Source organism: Arachis hypogaea, chromosome 9 (assembly GCF_003086295.3).
Source record: "Arachis hypogaea cultivar Tifrunner chromosome 9, arahy.Tifrunner.gnm2.J5K5, whole genome shotgun sequence".
Lineage (NCBI taxonomy): Eukaryota > Viridiplantae > Streptophyta > Magnoliopsida > Fabales > Fabaceae > Arachis > Arachis hypogaea.
Genome location: NC_092044.1, coordinates 51,869,491 through 51,878,685, shown reverse-complemented (window position 1 = coordinate 51,878,685; position 9,195 = coordinate 51,869,491).

Here is a 9,195-nt window from a genome sequence, read left to right as displayed (position 1 = left end):
ACCCTTCCGATTGATTTACGAAATGGAGGCAATGATCCTAGTAGAGATCAAAGAAGGATCCCCCAGAATGATCTTCTACAATGAAGAGGTCAACTCCCAAATCCAAAGGAAAGAACTCGACCTACTTCCAAGAGCCCGAGAGAGAGCTCCGATCAACGAAGAGGCGTTAAAACGTCGAATGGCCTCAAGATACAATCAGAAGGTAGTACAGCGAAGCTTTGCCAACAACAACTTCATCCTAATCCGAAATGATATCGGAACAACTCGACCTGGAGAAGGAAAGCTAGCAGCCAACTGGAAAGGACCATACCAAGTTGTTCAGAAGAACTGGGGAAAGGTTGCTACAGACTGTCCGAACTCGAAGGGCAAGAGCTTCCAAGGTCATGGCATGCCTGCAATCTAAAAAGGGCGCCAGGCCGAGATCCAAAAAGATTGCCCAACCTAGAAAGGTAAGTACTAACATGTACACACTCTTATCTTTATATTATTGTTTAAAAGATTGCAGATTCCCTAAAAAGTTTCCTACCAAGACGCCCGACTACGGCAGGTCGACAAGGTGAAACACCAAAATCACCACCCGATCACGACAAAGTCGGCAAGATGAAAACCAAACTCATCGTCCGATTACAAAGCGACAAGTCGGCAAGGTGAAAACCAACTTCACCGCCCGACCACGATGAAAACTGAATTCATCATTTGATTTCGACAAAGTGAAAACAAAATTCACTGCTATACCAAGACGCATTAATCTGAAACGCAAATTTCACTGCCGGATCACGATAAGGTCGGCGGGGTGAAAACCAAATTCACCGCCCGATCATGATAAAAGTCAGGAAAGATGAAACCAGAATTCATCGCCCAATTTCGACAAGGTCGGCAAAAAAGTGAAAGCAGAGTTCATCGCCCGATTATAAAGCAACAGATCGGCAAAAAGTGAAAAACAATTTAACTGCACGATCACGATAAAGACAACCGTCCGATAAAGGTGAAAACGCGATTCACCCAAACGACGATCTAGAGATGACAACCATTTTCTACAAATCGGCAAAGATGAACACCAAATAATGTAAGAAGTTATCGAAAGTGATCTAAAAAAGAACCTGATGAGGTCTTACGGATCGCTAAAATAATAACTTAAGGACTGGTCAAACGTTAAGAAGTCGAACCAAGTCAACCCAAGTTATAAGTAAACCCTGGAAAGAGGTCTGGCCAACCCTATTAAAGAGGATTACTTTAACTTAGAAGGGCCTGACATAACAAAATCAGCCCAAAACAAAAAGTTATACAAGTAGTCCCTGAAAGAGATCTGACAAAGATCCAAGAAAGAGGACTACAAAAAATAACTTAAAGGAGACCGACATAACCAAGTCGAACTCCTACCACTAAAAAGTTATCAAAGTAATCCCTGAAAGAGATCTGACAAAGATCCAAGAAAAAGGATTACAAAAATAACTTAGGAAGAGACCGACATAACGAAGTCAGACTCCTACTACCAAAGAGTTATAAAAGTAATCCCTGAAAGAGACCTGACAAAGGTCCAAGAAAGAGGATTACAGACATAACTCAGAAGAGACCGACATGATGAAGTCGGACTCCTACAAAAATTTACAATGGTAATCCCTGAAAGAGACTTGAACAAAATAACTCGACAGGGCCCGACATGACGAAGTCGGCCCAAAATATAAAGCTACAAAGATAATCCCTAAAAGAGACCTGAACAAGGTCCAAGAAAGAGGATTGCCAAGCAACTCGACAGGGTCTGACATGACGAAGTCGGCCCAAACTATAAAGCTACAAAAGTAACCCCTGAAAAAGACCCAAATGAGGTCCAAAAAAGAGGGTTATAGCAACTTGGACCGACAAGAAGAAGTCGGACCAACGAAAGCTACAGCTTGGACCGATACGAAGAAGTCGTACCAATGAAAGCTACAGCTTGGACCGACAAGAAGAAGTCGGACCAACGAAAAACGTGCGCTAAAACGGACATAGCTCTGCCCAAAAAGCCACGGCTCTACGACAAGGCTATCAAAAACTGTTCAGAATGACTAAAAAGTGTTCTACAAAAACACTAAAAAGTCGTCGGACAAATTAGCTCCAAGGATCACCTTGGCCAAGCAGAAAGTGGACGAAACCATAAGTGATCAAAAGAGGTCGGACAATAAAGTACCGACACTCTACAAAGATCCACAAAAAAGAACAAAGACATCTCGCAACGGCCAGAGGAAGGCCAGAAATGCTTTGCTAAAAAATACGAAGTCTTGGAAAAGGACACTTCTTAAAAGGCAAAAGCACAAATCAAAGACGGAGCTAAAAAGTCATCCAAAACAAACTATAAAGAGGTTTCCCATTGGAACACTAACTAAAAAGTTGTTGGATTATGACTAAAAAACCCGAACAGCGAAGACAAACAAGTCAGAAGAAGGCTGAAAAAGTCCCCTCAACAAAGTAAAAGGGGCAATATCAGACTCGCACAAGGAGAAACTATTCAAAAGATCGACCAAAGTCAGGATGCTTGAGCACGACTTCCCCGAAGAGATCGAAACTCTGAAAGCACGGTCTCACGGAAAAGTCCGAACTCAAGCAGGGGCAAAGCCATACAGGTCGACGTCAGCTAAAGAAGAGGTGCAAGTATGATCTCAAAAAAGAACAAAGCCATAAAGGTTCGAAAACAACCTAAGGCTCAAAAATGCTCAGCCAAATGGGATACAACTCCACTCAAAGAAAGCACAATCTCAAACAGGGCTACGAACGTCATCCGAGACTAAAAAAGGTTCTACATAAAGAACACTTAAAAAGACATTGGACAATTCACTAAAAAGCTTGGATATCAAGCCACAGGGATAACTTCGCCAAAGCAGAGAGTTGTCAACACAAACATAAAGAAAGGCGTGATCCAGAAGGCAAGGGTAAAAACCCACACTACCACTCAAAAGAGGTTGGAACTGTAAAGTACCAAACCTCTAGAAAATCTACAAAGATTGCAAAGCAATGAAGAAACAAGCTAGACAGATGCTTGAGCACGACTTCCAAAAGAGAACAAAGCTCTGAAAAGCACAATCTCACGGAAAGATCGAACTCAAGCAGGGGCACTGTTCATACCCTGGGTCAAGCTGTTTGACCCGGGATGTTTAGCGACAAGCCGACCGACCTCTTCAGGTCAGACTATCTGACCTCTTCTCAAAGAGCTCGGCCAATGCCCGACTTCTTCTCAAAGAACTCAGCCAAATCGCTAAAGGAGCCCAAAGCAGGCCCAAAACGAAGGAACACAGCCCAATCTAAAGGCAGCTAAAGTCCAGAAAGATAAAGGCGGTTCCCTTGAAGATAAGATGACCTCACTTAAAGATAAGATAAAGATAAGATAAGATAACTAACTTATCTTATCCACAGGAGGCCACATCTCACCATTATAAATACACTGGAGCACCCAGGTATAACTCATACTCTGATTCTACTCAATACCTGCTTAATACCCTTGCTAACTTAAGCATCGGAGTCCCTTGCAGGTACCCCCCACCCTTCGGGGACGAAGGATCAGCACCACCACCAAGTCCAACAAGTCGGACACACCAGCTCCAGCTGCCGTACACCTGCCGGACACGTCGGCTCCGACCAACACAGAAGATCTCATCCGAGATCGACCTACAGTTTCAGGTAACCCTTGGAACAGCATTTATCTGGGTTTGCCTCGATTCCTCTTTGTGTGAGCATAAAACCCAAGAACTTGCCAGCCTCTACTGCAAATGTGTACTTTGCAGGATTAAGTCACATGCCATGCTTTCTTATGGTATTGAATACTTGGGCGAGGTCAGACAGTAGTGACTCCTCGCTTTGTGTTTTTACTAACATGTCGTCTACATATACATCCATTAGTTTTCCGATGTACTCTGTGAAGACTTTGTTCATTAACCTTTAGTAGGTAGCTCTTGCGTTTTTAAGTCCGAAGGGCATGACGATGTAATAGTAGTTTGCTTTGGGAGTGAAAAATGAAGTTTTTTCTTGATCAGGCAGATACATTGGGATTTGATTGTATCCTGAATAAGCGTCCATAAGTGAGAGGTACTTGTAACCAGAGGAGGCGTCCACCAGAGTATCGATACTTGGGAGTGGATAGGGGTTTTTTGGGCAGGTTTTGTTGAGATCAGTGTAGTGGATGCACATCCGCCACTTCCCATTTGATTTTTTCACTAAGACCACGTTGGCTAGCCATAATGGGTATTTGACCTCTTTGATGATTCCTGCCTCCAGTAGGGCTTGTACCTATTCCTCGACATCTTGGAAACTTTCTGGTCCGAGCTTTCTATGCCTTTGCTGTACTAGCCGAGACCCTGGATATATTGCCAGTTTGTGGCACATTAGCTTGGGGTTTATGCCTGGCATGTCTGCGGCTTTCCATGCGAAGAGCTCGACGTTATCCTTTAAGAACTGTATGAGGGACTTTTTTACATCTTCTTTAAGGATTGCGCCAACGTTGGTTGTTTTGTCCGAGACATCTCCAATCTGGACTTTTTCTATCTCGCCTTCTGGTTTTGGACGGAATTCTTCTCGACCTCGAACTCCTCCGAGTTCAATGGTGTGGATTTCTTCTCCTTTGCCTCTAAAGTTTAGACTTTTGTTGTAACAGCGGCGGGCCATCTTCTGGTCTCCTTTTATCGTAGCGATCCCTTCTACAGTTTGGAACTTCATGCATAGGTGTGGAGTTGAGACTACTGCTCCGAGCTGGTTTAGAGTTGTCCGACCTATTAAGGCATTGTAGGCTGAGTTCACATTGACCACGATGTAGTCTATGTTGAGGGTCCTAGACCGGTTCCCTTTTCCAAAGGTTGTGTGTAGCGAGATGCAACCAAGTGGTTGGATTGGGGTGTCTCCAAGTCCAAATAAGCTGTCCAGATATGCTCTGAGCTCTTTATCTTCTAGGTCGTATTTGTCGAAGGCTGCTTTGAATAAAATGTCGGACGGGCTTCCTTGGTCCACCAATGTTCCGTGTAGATTAGCATCGGCCAATATGATAGTGATGACCATAGGATCGTCATGTCCAGAGATGACGCCAGCTGCGTCCTCTTTAGTAAAGGAGATAGTAGGGAGGTCGGGTGCCTCTTCTCTTCCCTCGACGTGGTATACTTCTTTGAGGTGTCCTTTGCGAGATGATTCAGAGATTTCTCCTCCCGCGAATCCCCCATGCATCATGTGAACATGCCTGTTTGGGGTACGAGGCGGTTGTTCTGTTCGGCCAACCTCTTCATCTCTTCTTCTCTTTCTGGGCTCATCTGTCTTACTGGCTAGTTACCGATCTAATCTCCATTCTCTTACCAATTTCTCTATGACATTCTTCAAGTTGAATCACTCGTTGGTGGGATGTCCATATATTCGACGGTATTTGCAATATTCCATCCGATTTCCTCCTCCCTTTTTGTTTTTAAGTGGACGGGGTGGTGGAATCTTCTCCGTGTGGCATACTTCTCTGTAAACTTCCACAAGAGACACCTGGAGAGGGGTGTAATTATGGTATTTCTTAATCTTCTCTCTATGTGGATCATCCTTTTTCTTGGAATCTTTGTCTTTATCTCGGGAGGAGTTGGAGAATCTGGATTTTGGGGTTTCTCCTAGTCGAGAGTTTTCCTCCATGTTGATGTATTTTTCTTCTCGTTCTTGTACTTAATTCATAGATGTGGGATGTTTCTTTGATATGGATTGACTAAAAGGTCCCTCTCGTAGGCCATTGATGAGACCCATAATGGCTGCTTCGGTTGGCAGACTCTGAATGTCCAGACATGCTTTGTTGAATCTTTCTATGTAGCTATGAGGACTTTCCCGATCTCCTTACTTGATCCATAAAAGACTTGGGATGTGTTTAGTTTTGTGCTTCTAGATGGAGAATCTGGCTAGAAACTTTTCGGCTAAGTCATCAAAGCTTGAGATGGACCTTGGGGGCAGACTATCGAACCATTTAATTGCTGACTTTGTTAAGGTGGTCGGGAAAGCTTTGCACCGAGTTACGTCTAAGGCATTAGTGAGATACATTCTACTTCGGAAGTTGCTGAGATGATGGCTAGCATCTGATGTGCCATCATATAAAGTCATATCGGGAGGTTTGAAGTCTTTTGTGAATGGGTCTTGGTCCTTGTGGGAATTATCCTCGTGACTGGATCGAGTAATTTTAGTTTTGAGATCAGCTTCGAGCTTTTGGAACTTGTCTTCTAATTCGCGGCGTCGCCTAACTTCTCTTAGTAGGTCTTTCTTGGCTTCCCGCTGATATTCGACCTCTTTTTTGAGTTGTTTTAGGCGATCCTGAAGTGCTTCCATTGGTCCCGTGCTTGGGGAGTCCTTGTCTTTGTTAGGTTGAGAAGTATTGTATAGTGTAACCTCTACGTTCTTATATGTTGTTCAGTTCTCCACATCAGAGTTGTGGTCGTTGTCCATATTGTCTGCCATGATGATGGGATGACTTCCAGGTTCCCCAGCAACGGCGCCAATATTCCGAGGGTTACTTGAAACTGTAGGTTGATCTCAGACGAGATCTTTTGTACTGGTCGGAGCTGTTGTGTCCGATTTGATGTTGGTAGCCGGAGCCGCCATGTCCGACTTGTTGGACTTGGTGGTGGTGCTGATCCTTCGTCACCGGAGGGTGGTGGTATCTGCAACGGACTCCAATGCTTAAGTTAGCAAGGGTATTAAGCAGGATTTTAGTAGAATCAGAGTATGAGTTATACCTGGGTGCTCCCGTGTATTTATAATGTTTGTAGAGTGATCTTTCTGAAGATAAGATAGTTATCTTATCTTATCTTTGAGTGAAGACACCTTTATCTTTAGGGGAACCACCCTTATCTTTCTAGGCTTGAGCTGCCTTTGGATTTGGGTCGTGTTCCTTTATTTGGGCCTTCCTTGGGCCACTATTGTCGATTTGGCCGACCTCTTGGAGAAGAGATCGGAAATTCCAGCCTTGAACATGTCGGTCGCTTTGTCGTCGATTATCCCGGGTCAGACACCTCGACCCAGGGTATGAACACCATCCCTTGCATTGTGATAGCCGTGACTTCCATCCTTTTTGTCCTCTTCTCAATCTTCTTTTTTCTATTCAATTAAATCAATAAGGTATATTCATCATAAGGAACATTTTTCTTTCTGTCATAGCCGTGACTTCCATCCTTTTTGACATACTTCTCAATCACAATTGGTATATTCATTATATGGAACATTTTTCTTTCTATCATAAACTCCTAAAATGAAACAATGTATGATCCATCTATTCATAAATTTGATCCTATGAACAAAAATTGATTCCTCTGAAATTCAATGCATGTGCAGACACCAAACTTAATGTTTGGCTATATACTTCATCAAAATGAATAAGCATATATTCTAAGAAAGCTTGAAAAGCTATTTTAGAGTGTCTTCAGGCACACCAAACTTAGATATCTAGCATATGCTTCAAGACAGTGCATGCAATTTTTAGATATGTTCATGAGAATTCAAATTCATGCTAGAGGGATCATTGGTTATTGGATTTAAAACAAGACAAAAATCTTAAATCATAGGCTGCCTCCCAAGGAGCGCTCTTTTATTGTCATTAGCTTGACATTGGGCCTTCATTAGAGTGGTTGATGACTGTAGTGTCTCATCTTGTCTCTCCTCACTATGAGCTTCCTTCCAGTGCCTTTATGTTCAATTTCTGCATGCTCCAGTGAGAGTATCCTACTGATAGTGTAGTAGTCATCAGCTTGTTGGTTTGTTCCCAGCTATTGGCAGATTAATTGTACTTTATCTCCCTTTGAAAATCCCTCAGTTGGGATCTTTTTGTTCTTCCACCCCCTTTGAGCCTTTTTCTTTCTTTTCTTTCATTTTTGTGTTGAGCCTTCTTCTTTGACAGTGGACTGCATTTTGGAACTTTACTTCTCAGTGGTTAACACTTCAATTTCTTCTTGCTTTCCCTCATTACTCTGCTCAGTCTCCTTCTCCTTTTGTTCTACCTTGTTGCTTATTTCTTGATTTGGAAGGGAATCAATGAGTGTCTTGTTGGTTTCTTCCTTCCACTGCAAGTCTTCTTTGTTGATCTCCATGCAGCTTTTTTTTCATCAGATTGCTGTGTTTCCAAAAAAACACTCAGAGTAAGGCTTTCATCATGCATTCTTAGGGTCAATTCCCCTTGTTCTACATCTATAAAGCCCTTGCTATAGCCAAAAATGATCTTCCTAGTATGATGGAATCACCTCCTTCCTCATCTAGGTCCAGAATCACAAAGTCTGCAGGGAATATAAACTTATCCACTTTGACCAAAAGGTTTTCAATCACACCTTTGGGAAACACCACAGACTTGTCCACTAGCCCTAGTGACATCTGTATAAACTTTACCTCCTCTATGCATAACCTTTTCATCAGAGAATAGGGCATTAGATTGATGCTAGCTCTTAAGTCACACATTGCTTTATTGATGCTTATGTTTTCAAAGGTATAAGGTAGGAAAAAGCTTCCAGGGTCCTCTAGTTTTGGGGGAAGCCCTTTCTGGATTAATGCACTGCATTCTTCAGTGAGCAATATAGTTTCCTTCTCATGCCAACTTCTCTTTTATTGATAAGCTCTTTCAAGAACTTTGCATCCAGAGGCATCTGCTCTAATGCTTCTGCCAGAGGGATATTAATCTCCAATTTCTTGAAGACTTTAAGGAATTTAGGGAGGTGTTGGTCCTTGGTTTCTTTGTTGAACCTTTGGGGATACGGCAAGGGAGGTGTGAAAGTCTTCTCCACTTGCTTCTGTCCTTGAGATGGTACTTCTATTGCTTCCTTCCCTTTTGTTGAGATTTGTGGTTGCTTCTCTCCCTCTTCAGGCTTCTCTTAATCATCCCTCTCTTTGAGCTTCTCTGAAGTTTGCTTGTTTGTTGTCACTTCTTTGTTGTTGGATTCCTCTTTCTATGTTGACTTTTTGTTGCTTTCCATAGGCTTCTTGGTGCCTCCTTGTCATTAACCAAGGTTCTTCCACTCCTTAGTTGTATGGCTTTGTACTCTTCTTTAGGATTTGGAATGGTGTCACTTGGGAGTGAGCTTGATGGTCTTTCAATTACAACTTGCTTGGAAAGCTATCCAATCTGCCTTTCTATGTTTCTTATGGAAGCTTCATTGTTCTTGTTTGTGAGTTCTTGCTATTTCATCATTTTTTTCCATCAATATCTCCAAGTTAGAGATTCTCTAAGAGTCTTGTAGGATT